The sequence below is a fragment of the Motacilla alba genome, chromosome 5, assembly GCF_015832195.1.
Source record: "Motacilla alba alba isolate MOTALB_02 chromosome 5, Motacilla_alba_V1.0_pri, whole genome shotgun sequence".
Classification (NCBI taxonomy): Eukaryota; Metazoa; Chordata; class Aves; order Passeriformes; family Motacillidae; genus Motacilla; species Motacilla alba.
Window position 1 is genome coordinate 17876057 of NC_052020.1, and position 24616 is coordinate 17900672.

Consider the following 24616-nt stretch of genomic DNA (forward strand, 5'->3'; position numbering starts at 1 on the left):
CAACAGAAAGCTCTGAACCATGCAAATTTAAATTCAACCCCAAAACAAAGTTATGAACCAGCTCCTTTTAAAAAGAATGAATTGAAAACATCCACAGTCTGTCATCTCACACTAACACTTGCAGCTTCCAGTCAACAATTTTAGGAAGTAAAAATTAATATCAACTACAATAAGCCTAAAAATGTTTAATGAAAATGTACATTACTGCCTACCTGCATTGAACATTATCTAGCTATCAGCAAATCTGGTATAAAATACCCAATTTCTGAATGAAAGCAACTTTCCTTGAATTAACTCACCAGCTGGAATCTCAAATATTGGCAGCAAGAAGAAAGTTTCTGCATCAGAAATCCAAGACTTCATGTCAAAATTGTTCTCCATAAATCAGATTTACTGTTACAACCTTCCCACAAGCCCCATATTTTTCCAGTCAGATCTGCCAAGCTCCCATTGCCCCACATGGGATAGCACCCACCAGGACCAGCCTGGCTGGGAGAGGGGAACCTCTGTCCACCAGCCCAATTCTGCAGCCCTGCTCACTGCCCAGGAGAACTGAGCGTTTCCCATGGCCCAGCAGCAGTGCTCCTTGTGACACAGCCCAGGACACACACATGTCCCCAGTCACCCCCAGCCACAACACCATGTCTCACGCTTATCAATTCATCAGCAATCACCCTGACAGTACTTGACAGATGGGCTTTTGAAAATGAAAATATCAGCAAAATCTCTTCTTAGGAAACACAGCATAGCAACATGTTCTCAGTCTCAGCCTGGATTTGAGGATATTCTGGAACCCAGTTTTTAAATCTTTTGTACTGTAGAACAGTATCTACTCAAGGCATTTGAAATTCAGACCACATGTTTGTAGCTGGTTTCTATTTGGTGGAAGGTCATTGAAAAAGCAGAAATGGGTTTAGGTGAATGTGTGCTCTCATTCTGACTATGTCCACTTAACTTTAAATAGAGACTGCTGCTAGGAGAAGAAAAAAAGGCAAGTTTTGACATACCATACTTCACTACCATGCTGGCCTCTATCAGAGTGAAACTATTGCTGTGGAATAAGGTAAAAAAGGTTACTTACTACAGACACGCCCACCACTGCTGAAACACAAGTCACCGTTCCTGTTTCATGTTCTATTTTAAAAGCACATTTAAACACAGCATTTTATGTCTTTAGCCATCTATGGTATCGGCCTGCAATTCTTGCTTTAGGGGAACAGTTTTAAAGGAAAAGCATATACATCTGTGCAAGCAAAAATGCTTATGCATCTGCTAAGAGGCAAAAGCCTCTCAGAAAGTACAGCTGCAGTCTGCACCACCTCCCAGCAAAACACTTTTAAAGCTACTACTCACTTGGTAAAGCTTCTACTAGTTGTAACAGTGACTCACACACTTGCACACCCTGGAATAAACCTGGCCATGCAGTGAAAGCAACTAAAGCAAGCTGTGAGAAGTTGAGTAAGCCCCATCAGGGCTTCTAAAGTGCATGAAACAGGCACCTTGACACACTTCAAACCACACAGGCTAAGGGCTTGAAGCAACCTGCCGATCCTGGCTGCCTGGTAGAACGTGGGGGGAACAGTCAGCAGCTGCAAGCCAAGAGGAGCTGTCATCAGAGGCTCTTTTCCCACATGCTCAAAGCCTTTCAGAAGCAAAGCCACAGTATTACACCACTGCACATACCCACCATGCACAGCCAAAGCGAGCACGGCTTTGGGACTGCTCCACACCACAGCCTGAGGAAACCTCAAAGGCCCCCAGGGCACCCAGGAGGGGCTGTGGCTGTTACAGGCAGGCACAGGCATGGCTGGCTGTGTGCCCATGAGGTGACAAGCCGAGGAGGAAGTGATGGCACGCACTGCTGTCTGCAGGCAGAGCTTTTCCTTTGTGAGAACCAGCCCCGTGCAGAAGACAACCTGCTCCTGAGGCCGTGGTGCAAGACAGGCCAGCATCCCCATCTCGGGTGTTGCAGCTGCTGCAGCATTTTTTTACTAGACCTCTAAATTTCTACTCCGAAATGGACAACACATTCAGTGCACTTGCATCAAGAACTTCTCCTGATCCCCCTGTGCAGATTCTCTCTCATTAACAAACCCAGACTGCAAACATCCTGGCCAGCACCAGCTTCAAAACGCTTCACTGGACTGTGCATCCCCAACCTTAGCTCAAATCTGGCACACAGTTACATCCCTGCTACCAGAAAGGAAATCAAGACCTGCACTCACAAAGTGAATTACGGCTTCGGGAATGAAATTACTATCAAGCAGGATGAACCAGGATACAGGAGATCCTGTTTGCATATTTATTTCCTTGACTACAACCGAGGAGAACACAAGCAAGCTTTTTTGTTTGTTTGTTTTAAGAGCATAAGGAGCACTAAGCCAGCTGAATTGCAGGAAGGTTTGTTTTAGCTGTCCTGGGGTCTTTGAAAATGACTGCCCATAGATCACTTTGGATGAATCACAGATGCGCTACAGAAAATTCAAATTATCTCCTGTCCTAGTAAACTTGCATTGTATCTGAAACTGCACTGGATGCTGAGCTGGATAAAACCACAGCCACCACCCTCAGCAGAGGCAGTGGGAACACCAAGGGAGAACCTCCACTGCAACTCACTTTGATTGCTGGGGTATTGCCACCAGCAATACCCCAACAAACCAAAGCATCCAGCATCACTGTAGATGAGATCCTGCTGATTTACTAGCACGTGTAACCACCGTATATGACAGCTCTCAGTGTGATTCTCATTTGCTCCAGAGCCAGTTTATGAGTTTGGAAAAGACAGGATGAAAACACAACCCAGCTCCAAGCAATGTGCCCTTACCTGAGCCTTTTATCAGGTGCCAAGATTCATCAGTTCAGCTGGAGTTGTCCACTCCCTTGAAGGCATCTACCTGGCAGGAGCCAGTTGTCTCTGCTGCAGGGTGGTGAGGACCCCCAGTTGCCACAGCTCACTAGTCAAAAGCCCTCTGGCTCACCCGCAGGGCCCCAGCTTCACGTGGCTGCTCTCCTCCACCCTCGTCCTCTGGCACGTGAGAGCTCACCGCAGGTGGCTGGGAGAAGAGGCAAGGCAGGAGGCAATCCACACTCTGTTGTCCCCCAGGCTCACTGCAAAGGAAATAAGAAGTTGATCAGTTTTCCAGTTCTGGCACAGCAAAGGCACCATCCTTTACCAGCACAGGGGTCTTTGAACGCAGAGGAAAGGCAGGCTCCTTTGGAGCTGGTGGGGAAGGAATGGGCTGCAACTGCAGGGCATACAACGGCACAAAGTAAAGTGCACTTGTATGCGTTGCAAAAAAATTCTGGTGTGGTTTTTCTTGCCGTTTTCCACCCTGGTTAGGTCCCAGGGTTTTCCATGAAGGTCTGAGAGCCCAACACACCTTTATACCAGCAGGCACATGGCACTGGTAACTCAGCAGGCAGAAGATGCCCCCTACCCAAGCCAAAGGCACAGTATTACATTCTACTCCAGCTAATCTAAGATTATGTTGCCCCCAAGAAGGGCTGCAATGGAGGGTTCAGGCCATTCCTTCAGGACTTGGGTCAGGTTAAGACCAAGGCACATCACTGACTTGCATGGTAGAAGAGCTGGCACCAGCTGTGCCACCTGGGCCACCTTCCAGCACTGGCAGTTCTCCTTGATACACCCAAACAGCTACACAGTCCAAAGGACAGCAGTGCCCAACACAGAGCTGTCCCTTACAAAAACTAACTTTTTAGTTCTCACCTTCAGCAACTCAGAGAAGCAACACACTCACTAAGTGTGAAATGAAGACAGCATCCCAAAGCATAACACTCTGCTTGAAATCAGCAAGCACTAGGCAGAGGAAGCACAGCTCACTTCTGTCATGAGCGACCACTTTAATAACACCACCTCTCTTCCAATCCCCCTCACAAACACCAGCAAATGGGACTTTTCCACACAATCCTGAGCTGTCCTGTGCTGAATTTCCCTGTTGTCACCTCTCCAGCACTCAGACACAATGACTTGGAGGCCCTAAAGTGCAGAAGGCCTCACATCCTTTCAGAGGTGGCCACCATTATAATCAAGCAACCCATTACACTGATTATATTTTATATATGTTATCACCTAGTAGGTTATAATGTGTCTTACACACATTTGCCTCTATTTTCCCAATTTGCACCAAGCTTTTACAGTACAATTGCAAGCTGTGGTGACAACGATGACAACACTTTGCTGCTAGACTATGGCAACATCAAGAAACCCAGGTACATTGGCCAAGTCTTCTAGTTATAGAAATAACTAAAAAGCCATGTATGACTGTAACTATATGCTATCCACCCCCTCAACATGAGCAGCACTACCAATAAATAAAACCTCTCATAGCCCTCTCCCCACCAACCCTCTTCCTTTGCTCCCAGTACTTACACCTCACTCTCATTTCTGGTGCTGTGCCTTGGCGCTCTTCTCCCCAAGGATGGAGATGGGAGGAGATAAACAGGAGGGCTGATAAAGAGATTTGGTCTCCTCCCTGCTTACTCTCAGTAAGCCCAGCCTTGGTGCTTCTGCACAGCTCAGCTGTTGCAAAGTCAGAAGATGCAGCATTAGACTAAACCCTCTGAATAGAGAGCAGTGAGTCTATAAGCAATTCTTGGTCAGCTTCTTTTTTTAGACCTCACAGGGAATAAAAGAGCACCCAAACATTTTTAAACTCTTTTTAATGTAAACTCATCTTCTAGAGACAACAATAGCCAAAAAAAATCCAGACAAAGGACTGCACAAAAATCAAAGATGCATGAGTTATTTTTTAAAGCATCATTATTTAGATTATTTTTCATTTGAAAAAAATAAGCAAACTGAAGAATGCAAAGGTCCACATGCTCCTTTTGGGAATTGAAGAATTGAGGATTAATTTTCTCTCTGCATTCCCTCCTTTTTTTATTCCAGTGTCTATAAAAAGGGAAAAAAAGAAAAAGCCAGAGGGGGGAAAAAAAAAATCTCTTTTTTTCAGGTGATGCACTGACCTGGAAAGGAACTATATCAATACAGAGCTTAGTGACAGGCTTCTTCTGTTTGTTTAAGACTGGAAAAGCAGTTTGCATTTCTTTAACCATAAACTAAAGGAAGCTACAATGATGGTCATTCTCCTCTTGGACATGCATTCCTCCTAAAACACTGTATTTTATTCTTTATGGTACATGCAGCAACACCACAGGACACGCTACTCTTCCCTTGCCATTCTTGCCTTCAGCTATACTTGGCAATTTTGGGTAAGCTAAAGGCTCCTTCTGCTATTTAAAACTTTCCCTGGTTCTGGCATAGCAGGGCACAGTCAGCTAGAGGCCACCAACCCCCAACACATGCCTGAAGCAGCAGGGGGAGGACACATGTCCTGGCTGATACCCAAGATGTCACCCTGGGCACTGTGGAGCTAGTGATGCTCCCCTGCCAAAACCAAAGGAACAAGGATGCAAACATAACTTACCATGCTGCCAGCACCCTGTGCTCTCTTTGGCACAGACATGCAGCATCTTTTTTCAAACACATACAAGGAAATAACAAATGTACCGTTATATAAAGTTGCTGGTACAGCCAATGAAATAAAAGAGTAGGAAGTTAAAACTCCACTAACAAGATGCAGCTTGTCTGTGAAAAACTTGTCCAAAATAATTATTGAGGCAAATAACTTGTATGCTGCAGATATATAAATTGAGTTGAAGTGAGACCTGTGCTGATTCTGTGTGTCTTACACTGCTTTCCAGAGCCTGTGGCTTCACTTTTTCAGGAGAGAGGGATCTTCACCCATTAGCCTGACCTGAACTAATGCTCAGCCCCTAGGAACCACCCTCATTCCTTCTTTACTTTAATGAGTTTAATCAGCTCACACTGCCTTCAAATACAGAACCCTTGCAGGACATTATTTGTCTTTGGCAGCCTCTGCAGAGGACACTCCCTGACCATTTTACTGGCAGTATCCTGGACTTGCATTACCTTCAAACAGCATCTCCAGATGCTAAAGCATGAGCTTTTGTTAACTTGTTTTCTTCTATCAAATGCTTTGGCTTCCTGGTCTATGCGCATGCACTGCTGGCTCATGAAGAGCCAGCTCCAAGACAGAACCCTGAGGGACACCACTTGTCACTGGCCTCCAACTGGACATAGAGCCACTGACCACAGCTCTCTGACTACCTCCAGCCAGCCATTTCTTTTCTACCCAGCAGTCCACCCCTCAAATCCCTATCACTCCACTTTAGAGACGAGGGTGCCATGTGAGACCGAGTCAAAGGCCTTACAGACCTCTAGGCAGATGATACCAGTAGGTATTCTTCCCTTGTTGAGTGTTGCAGTCACTCCACCAGAGAATGTGCCCACAGTGAAGCCGTGCTGGCTGTGTCAGATCACCTCCTTGTCTTTTGCACGTGCCTTAGCACTGCCTCCATGAGGATCTGTTCCATGATCTCCCCAGCCACAGAGGCAAGGCTCACTGATCTGTAGTTACCGGGGTTCCCCTTTCTACCCTTCTTAAAAACAGATGTGATGCTTCCCTTTGTTCCAGTCATCAAGGACTTCATCTGACAACTGTGGATTTTCAAAAGTGATGGAAAATAACTTGCCAACCACTTCACCTAGTTCCCTCAGAATCCTGGAATGCATCCCATCAGGCTCCATAGACTTGTGCTTATTCAGTTTCACCAGATGGTCTTGAATGTGGCTCTTTGCTTACACTGGAAGGGACTTCACTCCCCCAGTTCCCACCTGAGAGATGTGGAAAGCCTGACTGTCAATGAAGAATGAAGCAAAAAAATTGCTAAGCCTAAAGAAATTACGTAAGCCTGATCCAGATCTGTTATTATCAGTTTCCCCTCCTCATAGTAGTTGTCTTCCCTTTGAGGGAATTGTCCACACAAGAAGTCCTCCCCTCTTCTCTTAGTGGAAAACATGTTTATAAAATCCAACTACAGGTAAAGACTTAATGCAGAGGTAATACTTTAGCTTATGAAACAGCAATGGCCATGTAGGATACCCTGTTAAAAGGAGCTTTCCAGATTAGGAGTTAATATGAAAATAACTCAAGGATTCTTGTGATTTTGAAAAGTGTTGAAATCAATATCTGTCCCATTTGGTCAGGGCTTCAAAACACATCTCACAATTAGTGAGTATTTGGCTGTTAGCATTTTACTGTGGTTGATATAAAAACTAAGCCTGCCACAGAGACTGAAAGACAGACACTGCTTTCCAGACAGGAAAAATTAAATGGTACCAACATTTTGGAGCAAGCCATATTATTTCACAAGCAGTTTCTGTATTTAAGTTATAAGCACAATGAAATGATGCTCAGGGGAGTGGTGGAAGAACACCAGGGGGGTTGGTGCTAGATGCCTGCCACCACGGAGCCCAGCATCCAAGGGGATGAGCAATCAAGGGAGCCAGGTGACACAGACAGACATCAAACCAGATGCCACCTTTCCATTTCTAGTTTTCAGAGGCATTCAGCACCTTTGATCAAACATGCTTGAGAAAGCAACACAAGGACCTTCAGAAAAGCCCAAGCTCAGAACCACAGTGGATCTATTAGCAACATTTACTTTTTTTGCACGTCCTCGGCACTTCTGCTGTGAATAATGGACAGCAATGGAAGTGGGATGAAAGCAAGTCGAAGGGGACCAGAGCAGGCTCAAGTCTATCGATAGAAATACTTGAGAAAAGTTTTTCCAGTGAAAGCTGGAGCTTGCATGGAGGGAGTAACAGTATGAATGGAAGAACTAAAAACCTCACAAAGCCTTTTCTTGGATGAGATAAAAAGCAGAGGGGAAAGTTTAAAAAAGCAGAGGGAGAAGTTTGAGTACATGAGAGCTTGTGGCCATTATATAAAAACAAGTATTTGGTATGATGGAGGCCCATGCAAGGCTGTCCAGAAAAGCAGCAGCAGGTGCTATTCTCTCCAGGAAACAAACAAACACAACTCAAGTATCACCTGCAATTCAAGATGCAGCTCTACTTAGCTGAAAACATGCTCAGCTGAAGGAAAAAAAAAAGGTACTTTGAACTTGAAAGGTGCATCTACCTTAAAAATGTTTTAACATTTACCCAACAAAGCAACAACTAGACAGTTCACTTTAAACAGTTCACTTTATAAACACAAAAATTCAGTTAACTGCTGAATTATGCAAATGCCTTTAACAAAAGGCATTTGCAAGCAGGATGGTGATTTCCTCAGCAGCTTGGGAAATGAATCTTCCTGTTCCGAGATCAAAACCTGGGAGACCACAATGCATCCTACTGAAGGGCAGCTGGACTCTGCACTGTGCAAGAAAGCTTGGAAAAGGGAAGTTGCAAATAAATAAGCATCTAAGGGCAGTGAAGTGCCTTTTGATAAGAAAGAAACTTTTTTTCTCTCATGTAAAAAATGGGTCCAACACAAAGAATAAAATGCCTACTTGAGTTAGAACATGCCTGCAGGCCTTCAGATAAGACTTCAAATCTAATATTGCATGGGAGCTTTCTGCCTTTTTTTTAAACAAAGTATCAAGTTCTTCAGCAGGAAGGATCTTTCCAGAGAACAGAGATCAGAGCTGGTTCACACTTTATCATCACTGTCAGTTCAGTACAGGGGCCTCCCTTTAATTTAAAGCGCAGCTGCTTCAATCTCGCCCTGGCTGAATACAAAATAAGGATTTCATCTCCCTGTTTCCCACTTCACATGTGAGCTTGGACCTAGATTTTCATCTTGGCCACAGACCTTCCTTTAGCATCTGCTTCACACAGATGCACTGCTGCAGCAAAACAAAAGCCATGCCTTTCCCACCCACTTTAAGCAGCCCTACCTCAAGGATATCTCCCCTGCTAGAGAAATGTGTGCACTAAATCTCTTTTCCAGCAGTAAAGCCTGTGCTGCGTTATAGCTACTACATGTTTCTCCCACTTCCTTCCATTGACAGCAAACAAAAGCTTGTTGCTCACTGTTATCAGAAAATATTTGCTTTCCCAGATTGTTTCTGCCCCCCAACCTTGTTTCAGAATTGTTTTTAGCAGAGTAACAGCTCACTCCCAACAATAAGCAGCAGGGGGTGATTTGAGACAGAGGCCCTTCGGAGCCCACCCAGTAAATCCAGCCCAGACCGAGCACAGCCTGGTACTGCCCTTCCCGGCTGGGCAGCCTCCAGCACCTCCTCCATCCCCTTACAGGTCCTGTGGAGAAGACGATGTCCCAGCAGCATGGCTTGAAGAGACAGGGACCCTTTTGCACCACTAACAAGGCTTCAAGTGGCTGCCCCTGTTCTCCAGCTACAAACCATCCCCAGAAGATACTGTGCCCACCCTGAGTATCCGCTGTACTCTAAATATGCTCCTTTGAGAACCTGCTCGTCTCACCACACACTGCACTTCCTTCCTGCCAGATCCCTTATCACCATGTTTCATCCCCAAACGACACAGATGAAGCTTCCACTCTTGCTGGTGCTGCTTCTTTATTCAGTAACCAAAGGAAACACTCTCACACCAGGCACTAAGCCCGTGGCACTTCTGCTAATGAGTGTTGATGAATTAACCCAGGTGCGACATGAAAACAGGGCACCAAGGTTCCAGTTCCCAGAAGAGCACTACTCAGTCACTCTTTATATTTAATTTAATCTTTTTTTAGGCAACCAGAGTATCAAATGTCAGGTCCTAAACCTAAGAAGGGCACCAGAAGTCCAAGTATTATTCAGGATATGAAATGCTCAACTATGGCCCCCCAAGCTGACATGATGCAGACTCATGACTGAAACCTGCCCGTGACTGCCAGTGCCAAGCCCAAATAGCCTTCATCCACAGGTGGGGTTCCCTGCAATGAAAGGATTACCCAGATAACCACTTCGTGTCCCAAATGTGATATAAGGGAAAATGCACAACTGACACCTACAGGAGCTCAGCACCAGCCCTGCACCATGTCCTGATGAAAGCTCCCAGGAGGCCTTAACTCTGGCCTTCATTTCGGCATAAGACTCTGCTGAAGACAGATTTCAAAAACATGAGCTTCAAAATAAATAGGTAATTTCTTGGTCCAAGAACATGGGAGCAGGTAGAGTGGTACAGAAAGGACAACTTAGGCAAGTTTCTGATGCTGAATGATCCATAACCTCTTTCAAGCAAGATGCCCTTTACTGTGGCAAGCCCTGCCCAGCCCCAGAGCAGTGTGGGACTTGCAAGCACCCCACACCACTCTCCCCAACCAGTGGCCCAGGACGTGGGCTTGGTATTTTGGGGAGCAGCAACCTTTTTCTCTTTCCAGACTCAAGGCTGGACATGCGGTCTTAACACCTTCAGTAGACGGGGCTGTCATTTCTGACTGTGCCTCTGGTCATTAAAAAGGCACTCCAGCATAAAAGGATTTGCTGGAAAGCAAAATGGCCTCAGCTCATTTAATTTATTAGCAATTAGCAGAAACCAAGGATCACTGATCTGGGTTCTGAAAAAAAATATATAAACAAGTAAACAACCACTTAAATACCTTCCTCATCCCTTCAGCCAGACACCTCTTCAGCCCCATGATCAGGTTCTTCCTGGAGAATTTTCCTGATGCCCTCTGAGACGGAGGAGCACACCACAGATGCAGAATGGACAGACCACTCTTGCCTGTCCTTCCTTCACTTGCTTGCTTTCATGTGTGTTTATTATTTACCATCAGCTTAATTGTTTTCCTCCCACAATACCACCAGAGTCAGGCCTGGAGAAACACGTAACTGCTGCTCCCTTTGAAGAGCCAGACCATTTCCATGGGTAGCTACTGAGATGCAGACAATGACAGCAACCCAACCTGAAAATGCTTCTTCTCTCCTATCCTTAATATCTCCTCTCTTTGAGAAACTTTTTCACAGCACCTTTGATGTTCACAAAAACCCAGGATCAGTTCACTGGTCTCTCAAGATCTGTGCTTGCTTTTCAGTCTGTCAGCAAGAGGTGAGGAGAGGCCCAGCAGCTGCTGGATGATGAACTTCAGGTTTTACATGGGAATTTATTGGCTCACTTATCTCAGAGGCAACATTTGCAGGTAAATCCCAAGAGACTCCAGACAGCCAGCCACACCCCAAACCATAAAGACCTGAAATTTAAACTGCCATTTCTTACACCTGCCCTTCCAAGGGATTCCTGCACTACAGCATCTCTATCTGCACATCATTCCTCTGTCCAAGATTTCCTCTTTCAGCTATTTAAACCTCGATCCTGTTTTCAACTGCTTTTAAGAAGCAGGCAGTGTCAATCAGACAGTTGCTACAGCCAGAGGGAAAGCTGAATCCCAAGCCATCTCTCTGACCTGGGAAAGGTCCTTCCCAAGGTACACCTAACTCTAACACTGCACCCCTCACCAACGTCCATCAGAACACAGATTTCCGTAGTTCTCCTACCAATGGGCTGCTGTTCCCTTTTCTTCTTCCCCCATCTTTGTCTGAAAAAGCTTCTAGAATACAAAAACTCTAGGGAAAGTGTTAAAGAAATGTATTATTAGAAGAAGGTCACAAAATAACAACTTGAGAATAGCTGCAGCTAAAAATACCCAATCCTCACACCCCATCTTTAGAGAAAACATTATCAGATGTCACTTCCCAGTGGTAAAAACATATTTGTTTTTTAATTAAGGTTGTATTTTGGACGCTGGATTTTTTCTTTTTTTTGCCAGAGACCACAACAAGAGAGGCCAGGAAAGTATCCCCAAAGATCCCACTTTTCTGGACTACCTGATTGAAAGACTCTCAGAAACTGGCACCTGCAAATTTGTATTTTCTTCTAAAACCACCTGACTTTGGAAAATAACTTTCTAAAGAGAACAAAATATTTTGGCCACTCATACAATGTTGCAGAGTATTTGTGCAATATGGATTTATTTTGAGATTTTATTACTTCAGAACATCAAGGAGGTCAATATGGGAAGGACAAGTGGAGCAGCAGTGCAGTGCAGAGCAGGTATTGGCACAGGGCTGGAAACTGCTGCTCATCTAACCCAAATTCTAGACAGGTCTGGAAAAATCTGCATTATGGATACACTGAGTTAGTAAGTCTACTGCTCAAAGTCTCACAGATGTAAAGAGCAATAACCATGATGTATGTCAACCTTAGGGCTTACTTCAGCAGTAGGATAAGAATCAAGGAAGTCAGTTAAACTCTCTCAGCAGAGACTTTTATACCTTTCCATTGATTAAATAAGCTTTGATTTATTCATCACATAAAAAAATCACCCAGGAGTTACTGCAGGCCAGTAAGAAAACACCTGTGATAACATTTGAACAAACTGAGCACATACAGGGGGAACCTTAGCACACCATAGCATACTTTCTTCTCCAAAGATGTAAATGAAACCCAGGAGTAACTTCTATAGAAGGTCCACAAACCTCCTCCAGGTCACACTCACTACTTTTTAACCCTTAACAAATATACACACCTTTCCCCCACTCAGAAATATTCAAACCAATACTTTTAAAAGAAACTACTCAAAAAATAATTTTGACAGTGCATTACTTTGGTGGCCAGCTTCTGCTCTGTTGCCCCCCACCCCATGCCTCCTTTCATCCACCATAAAACAAGCAGTGGATCTTGTATGTACCCATTCCCACTGCTTTCTGCCTGTCCATGCAGGCTTTTTTAACTTCACTTCACCTGCTTCCCTGTTAAAGTTATTTGAAACTGGCCTGATGCAAAATTTGGTAGCATCAAAGAGATTGAGTGTGCAAGCCTCCTGCTTCCCTGAGAAGTCAAGGTGAATACCCACCAAAGAGCACTGCAAAGGACTAACCTGGAAGTGATGAGTAGGAAGACAGACCACCACAGCTATATTCTACTGTTAAAACATTTGCTAAAGATGCATCAGTGTGCTGGGGGGGCCTTCCTGCTCTGTCCCCAAAGGAGGAGGAAGACTGGTGTTATTTTGAAGGACAGGCACTGAACACAACTACAAGAGTGTACTAGGAAAGGGGCAGGGCTCAGATTCACAGCCACCACCTCCCTCTGTCCGCTCAGCCTGGAGGAACTTGGAAGACATGCCCTCATGATGTCATTAGTGAGTTGGTGTCTAAATAAAGGAAGCTTTTTATAGAATTTCTCACTGACAAACTTATTCCAGTAAACCCCGATAGCCAAGACATCAAGCAGAAGGGAAGGAAAAGGGAAAACAATACCCACAGCCTTGCTGGGGCCTGGACAGGTGGGTGGCGTCTCAGGAAAGAAACCCAAACAACCTAAACAAGTTCACTCCCTAATACCTGCTTGTTGGCTAAAGAGCAGAGAAAGAGCAGGGCACAGTGTAAGGGAGATGTGCTTTTACACCATCTGTCACAAGGACACAGAGCCTATTTTGGCATCAGGGTAGGGGGTTAAAGGATGAGGAGAGAGGATAGTGAGAGGAAAAAAACTTTGCTTAAAGAGAGTAAATAAAACGTACTTCCATGTCAGAGGGGTTTTCCAGCTTCATATTAATCACGTGGCAATTACTGTGCTTCCTAAAAGCAAACTAGGGGTATCTGCATATTCAGAAGATTCCTGGCTGCAAATGCCTTAAGCTCAAATCATCAGCAAATACCATTTGCTGGAAGTTCCAAAAAACAAAACAAATGAAAAACGCACCAAACAAAAAAAATCTAACAAAAGGAAAGCAAAGTGTTCACGTATGCCCGCACGTCATCCTCTTCTTCGTAATTCTTCATCACTTGCAGAGCGCTACGGAGCAGTTCCCCTTCCTCCCTGTGTTCTGCCGTGCATCTTCAGCCGGGCATCCACACGGAGAGCAGTTGCAAGAGCCTGGTGACTCATGCTGCAGTAATGTGGGTGGGAACTGCTCCCATGCCCGGCTCCTAAGGACACAACCTTTTATGGTATTTTTAGCGTGGAAGCTGCTGTGGTTTGTAGCACTTTGCCTTTTGTCTTTCAAGAAAAGAGCTCACAGTTCCCCCCGGGGCTTCAAGGATGCAACAGTGGAACCCAGGCAGGTGATGAGCAAGCCAACCCTGGAACTTCCACGCCCAGCCACGGTAAGGATGCTCAAGGATGTCACACCAAGGCCAATCCGAAGGCTCTCCCATCCAGGCTGCGGGTCCTTGGGTGGCTGCACCAGCCAACAATCTCCAAAGAGTGGGGCATGTGTGTATGTCATCTGTTCTGTGGACACTTTAACTACTGCAGCCCAATTTTGTAAGGAGGGGTCCCCCCCCCCGAGTCCTAACCACCCCGGGGCAATAGACTAACAAGCTCATCCTGGCAAGCCATCAGACATTTAGTTTTACCCTTGATGGGCTGCTGGCATACGGAAAGCTGGCAGGTCCCATCTGTCTTCCCTCAATTAATTTAAGACTACATCTCCCCAGAAAGTAGACAATAAGCTGTAGGGTTTCTACTCCACACAAATGAGGTGAAATGGGCCAGGAGGTTACTAGAAGAAAGCAGACAGGGATGTTACGTGTAAACCAGGTTAAAAGCATCAGGGAGAAGTGCAGTGGCAGCAAAGCCACTCTCTGGACTGCCAAGTTTAAGGACCACAGCACATGGGACTCAAACTTGCAAAAGTAAAAAAGCAGGCTCCTCTGTGCTCTTTAAAAGCTGAGAGTCACACATGAGATTAAAAGAGTATCTCAACATTACCACACAGGGCTTGAAACGGGACTCTGGCTGCAGACGTGCACTGGATTGTTTTACAGGACAAGCCCTCTGCTTCCCCTTGCACCTGAAGCATTGTCTGCTGTAGAAGAGAAAGGCATGAAAGTTTTTGCATTCCCAATCACAACTCAAAACAGCCATTGATTTTAGTACTTTCAAAGTTATTAAATTGAAGAGGAAATTAAATTGTAATCTGCACATGCCTAAGAAGACTAGGAGAAAAGCTAGCAGGATGAATGAAAAAGGAGTAACCAAACCTCCAGACACAAGGCCACCGACATTAAAGCTATTTTTTTATTTATTCTAAAACTCCAGTGAGCTCACAAGGAGTCAGCCTACCAGTCGGGCCAGATCAATGACAGACAACCCATACAGGCAGATTTCACCAAGTAGGAAGCACCAGTGAAGAGCTGCTCTGGAGTGACTCCTCAGGTATGAGAGACACAGTGAAGGGAAGTCTGAGGGACATTGTGTGGGCAAGCACTGCACAGCCCACAACATACCTTGGAGGTGAGCCAACAGCAACACACAATCCTCCAGCCCTAATGCAAGTTTAAAGTTTTCTCAGTGCATTGCCCTGGGCACAGCAACTCCCAGCATTTGCCAAACAAGATGCCCGACACCAGGGGGACACCAGGGCTCCCTAGACAGACCAAGATGGAATCTTTTGCTCCTCAAGGAGATTAAATACATTTCCAAATTTAGGACATCCTCCTGCTCTTAGATAACAGATCAAGATTACAGAATTAAAGTAAAAAAAAAAAAATCACGTGAAAGGCTCCATCCTGTTCAAAGGAATACAATGCTTTTCCTGTGATCTTGCCCTAAATACCACAACATCACACTTGATTACTATCCCATCTTACTCCTAAGTCCTACACAGCCAGTTTGGCTATTTGACAGCAAAATGAGCTCTGCCTTGCCTCATTTCTCATTAAACTGCTAAGTACACATGGCAGTAGCTGTGTAAGAGGCAGGCCAAGTCACTTAATTTTCATTACCCTTTACTTGGACCAACACTATGAAATTGGAGTGAAAAATAAAATTAAAAAAACAGGAAGGAAAAAAGGAACATAACAGAATAATCAGCCTATACCTCCTACAGACAGAAAAGGAATATATCCAAGCCTGAACTGAGGTTTACATATCCCACACTAGACAGACCTCTCTGTACTAAGCCTTTAGTTATCAAAACCTACCATCTGCACTCCCGAGAAAGCCAGGAAAAGGAGAAAATGCCAGTTTGCCCCTACATGCTCAATTCTGCAGTTGCTGCAGGCAACCTGGTGCTGCTCTGACCTTGGTGTGCTGGCAGACCCCAGGGACCCTACCCTGTGAGACCACCTGCCAGCCCTCACCTCCAGCTGTGCCATACACCTGCATTTAACATACTTTTGGTACCTTGGCCCACAAACAAAAAGGTTTTTCCAGCCAGCAGGTTCTCTGTAAACCTAAAAGCATTGGATGCTGATTCTTATAGAGCAACAACTTCCCTTCATGCAGAAGCCAAGCGGCGCCAGCACAGCCTGGACGTGGATGCACTAGTGCTTGGATACATCCAGACTTGGAAGCTGATGGTACCTTCAAAGGAACAAGTCCAGTCTCTAAGTGCTTGCAGCCCTCTCTTCCTCCAGCGAGTGTCCCAGTGACAATCCTGCCCTACACCTCCAGCGCTGGAATGCAGCCCACCTTTGGAGCAGACCAGATTGTGGCTGGATGGGGCAGCTGTAGGAAGGGATGGATGCATTTCTCCCGCTCTCCATGGGGAAAGGGCTCCCTTTAACAGCAGGCTGCAGCGCATGTGAGGCAGATGTGCCTCTCCAGGGGAAGAAGCACAGACTTAAAGCATTGCTTAGTGGGAGATTGCAACCCTGGCTCCGCTGAAATGAATGTGAATGCTGCTAATGAATTGACAATGCAACTCAAATTTCCACTGCTCTTCACACAAGGCCCATCTGAACTAACTTGTAGCGTTTGCTAAAAAAGCTGAGCTTTACCAAGCTTCAGTTCCTTATGAGCTTTCCATGCTCCTCTTCTCCCCTTCCTCTCTCAAATTTGCAGATGGGTTTAAGCACAACTGCTTCTGCTCTGGACTCTTCTGAAAGCAATTTGCATCATCAGGATTGAGTTTAATGTAATGACTACAGGAACCCATGCAGGAGAAAAAAAAATAATTCAAGAAATTACATCCTTCACAGAATGTGCAGATGACATGTTCCTCTCAGCAGTACCTAAACTGTTTAAAGGACAGTAGGAGACTCCCAGGAGGAGAGGCAGATATTGCCATCACAGCCAGGTAAAAAGAAGGAGCCAATGAATCATGACACAGGTGGCATTTAAAACAGACCACCCTCTGTTTTACAGGAAGGGGGGGATGGGGGGGTGTGAAACCAAACCAAAAGAAGCGTCCCACTGTGTGCAGACTTCACAACCTATTACCTTCACCAGTCCTTCGCAGGGCCACAGCCTTCAGCTAAGGATCTGCTTAGCTGGAACTAGCCAGTAAATTATATAGTAACTGGAGTCTTTAAAATCCTTGCAGGAAAATGCAATAAAAATAAATAAAAATCAACTGGACAAGTTCTGTCTGACAACTCATTTTTTTTTTCCCCATCCAGTACATTGCCATGTGGAGAGACGTGGCATTAATCACCCATTTTGGCAGCACAAGACAAGCCAGGATGCATCACTGCTCCACTACATGGGGAACACCCTCATGTTATTTCCTCATGGGGAATGGCTCTGTTTACCCAGCAGGAGCCAATGCAATTCCTACACAAAGCCTGTAAGTGCATTTAAAGCTCAAGAGTAATCTGAAACAGGTCCATTCTCCCCTCCAACTCCATAAATACAAACCAAATTGGGTCATCTTCTAACAATAAATGAATGACACTCACTTAAGCCTCTGCTACACTGCTGACACAATCTAGGTCCTTTCATTCTCCTTGTACTGCAAGTACTAAAGATGCTTTTGTACATCCTCTGAAGTACTCCATTTAAAAAACCATGGTAACTAGGGCACCGCATTCAGCTGCTCTTGGAAAGAACAGCCATTCCCCTTCCCTCTCAATAGGCTCTTAGGAGACTTGGAGAGCAAAAAATTGCCTAATCCAAATTCAGCTCCACCAGGAGCTGGAGTAGGATGCTGGGCGTAGGGGTGAGCACGACTACCGGGTACCACTCGGGTCTGTGATGTGACAAACACCAGCCATTGTGTTCATGACAAACACAGTCAATGTCCCCACATTGCATGTGGGGAAAGAGAGATATTACCTGTGTTCTGCATCTAAACAGCACCCAAAAGTCCCGTTTTAAGTCATCGAGTGTGACAGCACAACTGCAGCATTCAACAGGTAAAACACTGTATTTTCTTTAAAAGTTATTGGGTGCTCCTAAACATCTCAGATTCGTTTTAGGATTATTCCATTTCAGCACTTTAGCATGACAAGGACTACAGGAACCAAGAAGCAAGTTTTTCTGTTATTTTTTCATGGCAGTACAAGTTTTAGGGGTTTTGGTGTTGTTTTATTTCTTTCTCATCCAAATGCCTCAGAACTGTGAACTTCCCTGCACTGCAGCTTTTGAAGTTTGCCTGCTGGCACCAGAATCCCCTTCCTTTCTGGAATGGAAACATTCAGAGATGCAGGCACAGAGATCAGATGGAAAGAGCAAGGCAGCTCCCACTAAAAAAGCCATTTAGTAGGAAAAATATCACCATCCTAAAAAAGGGGCATTTGTCTAAAATGGAAGGTCCATTGTTTTTCTTTTTTAAAATACAAATATTCATAAAAAAACCCCAAAAGACATGCATTAGCACCAGAAAGTCTAACAACTTTAACATGACCTAACTGTTTCACTATTCCTTATATACAATTTTAGCAGACTTTTTCCAAATCCCACTATGTACTGTTATGGAGCCACATTCCAAGATTTAAGGTTTTAAATATAGAAGCCTCTAACCACAACATCTGCAAAAGTACCTTGAAAAAAAAAAAAAAACCAACCCAAAACCAAAAAACAAAAAGAGCCCCTTTTAAGTTCTGTCCTGTTATGGAGGCCATTCCCTAACTGATGCACAAAAGCACTTTGAGCCTCTCTGGAGAAAGCAGCATCGGATTCATGACACATTGGTACAGAGGACTTACAACAAAATTCACATCTGTTTGAAAGAGATACAAGCTTGGGAGAAAACAGCCAGTTTTAAAGAACACATTCTTAAATGGGGAAACTGAGGCATGTAATGATTAGCCAATTCCTCAAACAGCAAAAAATGTATTTCTTCTGGCTAACACACTGTCATCTTTGCTAACACAGTCTGTCGTGGCGAGAGACATGAGAGGGTGAACTGAGGATAAGTGCAGCAGTTATCCTTGAATTCCTGACTCTGTTCCTCACACCACCCACTGCTGCTTTTCACGAGGAAAACAGGAGAAAACTTAAAAAAGAAAACAAGATGACAGTGTGGAAAAATGCTCTCAACCAGATAGGTCAGCCTAGCCTGTGTGAGACACAGAGCCATAAAACCAGGTACAGCACACCTGGCTGCCTTGAGACACATGCACAGAATGAAGGTGTTTGGAAGCTAAACCACTGTACCCTTATTTACAAATATAAGGGAATAATTTTTTTAAAAGTATTACAACTTACATATGAGACAAAGAGTAAAAGCTAAAATAACAAGGGGCTTGCATGAAATGCCCCCATTTTCACATTTCAACATATGCAACAAATAAGTAGATTTTTTTATAGCCAATGTTTAGCATTGTTTTGTTGCTATTTTTCTTGAGACTCCAAGAGCATTCTCCTCCATATGAATCCCACAAGATCAGAGGAAAAAAAATAGGAAAAGCTACCACTCAGGGTATTGCTCTGGCAGGCTTCTGCTCATTTAGGCTTTTGAAGGTGGAAATTTTTTATAGGAATTAATGAAGAGAATTACCTCTGGAGCCTGCTGCTCCCTGCCATCTCTCCTGGGATAAGTACAGCAGCTCCTGGCTGCATTCCCTTGTCTCCACTGAGGATGAGGAAACTGGGAAGTCTGCTCACAGTCAAGTTATGAATGTTTCAGCAATTGCCTCCTCCTTTGAGTAGCTGCTCAAAAGTGTACCCAAGTCCGGGCCTTCTGCCACACCATCCGGCTGCTCTAACTAATGAGCTCCTCTGTTTGTAAACCCATGCCTTGACAGACTCTCTGCCACGTGAGCACAGAACGCTCACACAGCCACAGATGCTCCCTGCTCCCAACCTGCTGCTAGGCTTCTCCATCCCCTGCACCCTGGGGGACAGCAGCCGCTTGAATTCAGATTGACAAATGCTGGGGCTGTCTTCTGCAGGCTCTGCTCCAGCTGAAAGGCAGAGGGTCAGCAGTAAGTTCTCCAACAGCCTTTCACTCTGCTTTGCAAAGCCAGACAGTGCCAAGTTTCATCTCACAGTGGAAAGGACACATGGGCACACCAAGCCTCACAAAAATTTAGCTCACACGACCACTGATGCCAGATAGACTGTGGCACCTTTTTTAATGCGTAACATCTGTCACCTTTGATCCAGGCTCTGCTCCTCCCTTCAGGGGAAGGATATGGCCATGGCACAACTCAACTTGAACAGCACAATTCTGGTGTAGTGTTGCCACAAGGTTCTTCAGGAACACAAGAGACCAAAGAAAGCTACTTGCATTTGGAGCAAAAGCCAGAGAAGTCTGAGCATAAGAGAAAACAGTAACCAAATGCTGTTTGGAGAGCAGATGAGAGCTACCTGGTTCTGCTGTTGTTATTCCTAAAGAAACACCAATCACACTCTGGTCACAGGTGAAGAACATATCCTGCATGCACAGTGAATACAAGTCTCACAGACTGTGGGACCACCGAAAAAGCAGGAGGAGAGGAAATGTGTGCCAAGCCATCAGCACCTGATCAGGCAGGCAGCAGCTATTTCCTCTGCTCAGACTCACAGTGAGTCATCTTAGTGCTTGGGAGCCCTGGCCATGGACAAAGGCCATTCTCAATCTGACACAGGAACAGGCACCCGAAGATGGGGAGAGAGTTTCAAGGAATTTCATTGGAAAGAGAAACCAAGACACACAGGACAGTTTTACCAGATGAGTTACCACACAGTTTTTACTCTATTGTTGTTGATGCATCTCCAATCCTCTAACATGGACCAGCACAGAAAAAACACAAGGCTTAGCAGAGAAGTAGAAATCTGTATGCTTAACTTCTGGCCTGCTCCCTTCCTCACCTCACCTGGAGCAAGAGCTGGCAAAGCTTTCCCATTGCCCCCAAGGTCCATACCAAACAACTGCACAACACAGAAATCCATAAACATTCAAATACAAATCTTTGCTGAGGGTAGATCAGAAAAACCGACAGACAAAACAGGAAGTTAAGCTGCTGTTAAGTGTACTATCTATTGTAGAACATGATGATCAATTTGCTGGATGCACCATTATTTCCATCAAGCCATCTCAGGCAGTGGTGGTCTTGTATAGGAACCCGTGACTTGGGCTTTGGACGTGTTGGATTTTTCTATGTGCATGGATATCAGCTCTGGAAAATTTTAGAAAATTGGGCTGGTTATTTTCTTATCACAGCATTTGGAAAACTGAAACAAGTTCATTTGTGGCTTTCAGTACTTTAAGTGAATAAATGGAGAGAGCAGCCAACTTCTATCTTCATCTAGATGAATTGCTGAGATCATGTCATTAGCTAACATTGCTCTCACTTCGTTTTTGGCTGGAGAGGCAGACAGTGCAAAGGGTTGTCCAGTTACAGAATGGCAACACTAATAAATTGCCTAAAGTTTTAGCAAGAAAATAAATGCAAGATGTGCAACAAAAATGCCTGCTGAGTAATAGATGTGGGATCATGTGGGCATGTTTCTAAATTCCTTCTCTTCAGTATGTTCAACAACTCTTCCAGCTAGAAGCACAGAATGCTTTTGCAACTAAGTCCGACATTACTCCATTTTCCCTTCAATTAGAGGTCAGTTCTAATCCCCTTCAAAGCATCCACAAAGCATTTGCCTGAATTCAGACTCCAGAGTAGCACAGTCAAAGCAGACAGTGGATCACCATGAAATACTCAGCTGTGGCCACCACAAAAAAAAGGTACCTATGTACTGAGGTAAGAAAGAAAACAACCTGCAGGACCCACTGGTGTAATACAAACCATGTTAGGAGCAAAGAACAACCCTTCACAGTGAAAGACCATGAGACAGCAGATTTAAAAAGTTAACCAGAAGGAGGAATTACTTCTCCCAGGTGACCCAGAATTGTGTTGTGGCATGTTCTGCCACTCAGAGGGAGTTACAGAAAGAGTCTGCAAAGTACCATGGAAACTGCAGGAGGATAACACCGGTGCAGCTGTTAAATCTCGAGACTCCTCCTTCCCTAAGGATCCACTCTGGTTGTCACCAGGGAAGGATACTGGCCAACTGGACCTTGGCTAGAGCCAGTGTGGCAGATCTTCCATTCTTGAGCTACCACACACAGGCATGACAGCAGAGCTGGGAAACGTGTGGGCTCCAATATTTAAACCCTTTGACCTGGCATCTTAAGAGACTGTCTCTAACAGGGCTCTGAAATACAAGCAGAACAAGAGGGGATCGAAGGTATTTCCAACTGTTCTTGCAGAGAACATCCTTCCTGGACAGAAGATTCAGAGGGGAAATGTTTTCTCCGGTGCAGAGTCCCAAGCAGTGAGATACAGCATGTCCTGTCTTCTCCACAGCATGACACTCGGAAACAGAAGCTGCAAGTGTTCGAAGTTCAAAGCTGCAGCTCAAACTCCAGGATGGAGATCCCAAATGTGTGACACAAAATTTATCCTGCATCTACAACCATCAGCCCATTGGAAAAGACACACACCCTCATGATTAATGGGCCACAAACTTTGTAGAGGAAATCTGAGGGCAAGAGGCATCTCCATCTGCTTGGACATCCCTGCCACATGGACCACTGCAATCTTAGATGCTGCAACAAGCAGATCATGCTTACAAACCTCTTGCGCCACCAGACACGACAAACTTCCAGGAAGACACAGCAAGATCACCTCTCTACACCACAGCTTTCCCACACACAGCAAACCCTCTCAAAGGCATTAATTGGTAGCTGATGCTGGAAGGCTGTGAAAATCAGTGTACTCACAAGGAACAGGAAGGCGGTGCTGTGCTCTCTGCTGAAGTGAAGGAGCTTTAAGCCACTTTACTCCTGCACTTCTCCTCAGGCAGCTGAAGGACCGGGGCACTGTTTTCATGCTGTTCCTCTGTTTCGCTAAGTATCTGAGTCAAAACCTGGCACAAACAAACCTGCCAGGGTGTCTTTGTGTGAGTTTTGCCTCCAAAACAAAAATATCTTTCATTAACAGTGGAAACATTCACGGCAGGGAGGAAGCTGATCCACTCGACTCTGAGGCTTCTCTGTCTGTCAGAAGATGCATGAATGCAGGGTCCCGGAAGCAGGTTAATGGCTCACACAGAGGACACCTCTAGCTCCTTGAACCAGGGGCAGATCCAAAACCAGTAACGTGGAGCAGATCCTTCTCCTTGTGGCAACCAACCCTCCAGAACAAATTAACAAAATCAGACAGGCCTCCTCTTCTGAAGGTTTTTTAGCCACTTCTGCTTTGAGAGAGGAAATCTTAAGGACTTTATGCACATCATTCAACTTGTCCTCCAAGCCACAGCAGCTTGTCAGCATTCTGCCTGGATGTCAGACACTGCATGTGCACATAAAAGGAATTATTTGCTCACTGCTGTAGCTACTTTCCAACCAGGCTGACAAAATGCTTCTGATTCTTTGGGCTCCTGTTGTGCTTCCCGTCCTAGGCAGCTGCTTCAAGTGTTCATGCACACTAAGAGCACTGAGGTACTCTCACACCAGCTTACTCATTTCTGACTAGAAGAAGCCAAGAATTTTAAGGAACTAAAATCGTAAGTTAGCAAAATTTCATGAGGATTCTCTCACCAGCTGCTGGTTAAATAAAAAACTGAGCTCTGTAGGCATTGCAGACAGTAATGAGAGTGATGATCACAATTAGAAACGGTGGGCCCATCTCTGTGCTCCACAGAAGATAAGCAATATGGCACTAACCAGCTCTGGGGCTAGAAGGGACACTCAGCAAAGGATGTGAAACCCTTTGCTGCTGAAAAGGTACACACAGAAACATGTTATGGTTTGGGGCTGACAAATCCCTCAACTGAGAAGGTTAAAACCAGGACATCCCATCAGTGGGGTCTGTGCATTCATGGTCCCCCAGCTGTGAGAAAATGAGAGCTGACAGCAGTGCCAATACAAGCAGTCTGTCCTCTCTCCTGTTCACTAGGTTTATGTGCCGACGATGCAGCCTGTGGGCGCATTACACCCCCTCTTTGTATTTGGCATCCAGCTACAACAACTCTTTCTCTTCTTTCTTCTCTCACCTTGAACCAGTGGGCTTCCAGCGACTAGGAGAGTAACCAGAACAAACAGTTCTCCTGCTTCTGTGCTTGCAGGGATGCATCCTTAGCCCCGCATTCCAAATGCTATGGTAATAAAAACAGTAACCTAAGCATCACTGCCTTGTGCCAGACTTTTAAATGAACCAACCCACCTCAGCCTGAAGTGCCCTGCGGACCAGGGCTCCTCTCCTGCTGCCACGGAGAGATGCTCATTCAGAGTGGCCAAACAAGTCCCTCAGCACTGCCACAAACCAGTGCCACACTCCACTTTAACATGCAAAGTGAAAACATAGGCCAATGCTGGGACAAAGTTTCCTTCCTTCCTTCCTGCCTGTCCACAAGAGAACCAGAGCTGCCCTGGAGAGGCACATCTCAACTCTTCTGAACAGAGCAAGACCAGAGTCTTGGCACTGTAGTCTCTGCATCCTAGCTCAGCATTATCAGCCACTTCTCATCACCCAGCCTGCTTTTGCCTAGGATAGCACCATAGAACCGTCTGCATCGCCATCACACTTTTAAGCGCCTGCCATCTCCAAGCTGCAGATTCCTGGCCGAAGCAGCAAGCCTTTGGAAGTCTCTGATGACTTGTTTTTTCCTCCCTCA

The 24616-nt window shown here is 45.2% G+C and overlaps 1 protein-coding gene across 6 annotated transcripts in view; it reads right to left on the minus strand.

Moving 5' to 3' along the window:
- LOC119702190 (USP6 N-terminal-like protein) overlaps window positions 1-24616 on the minus strand; it is an 82615-nt gene that overhangs the window by 35032 nt on the left and 22967 nt on the right. For 3 of the 6 annotated variants that reach the window (XM_038139800.1, XM_038139802.1, XM_038139801.1), the window contains exon 3: window positions 2825-3108. The gene's annotated coding sequence lies outside the window, so the exon portion shown is untranslated. Of the gene's footprint in view, window positions 1-2824; window positions 3109-12728; window positions 13332-13373; window positions 14546-14566; window positions 18330-24616 lie in introns of those variants that run through there. The other 3 variants (XM_038139803.1, XM_038139806.1, XM_038139804.1) reach the window with 3 other exon arrangements.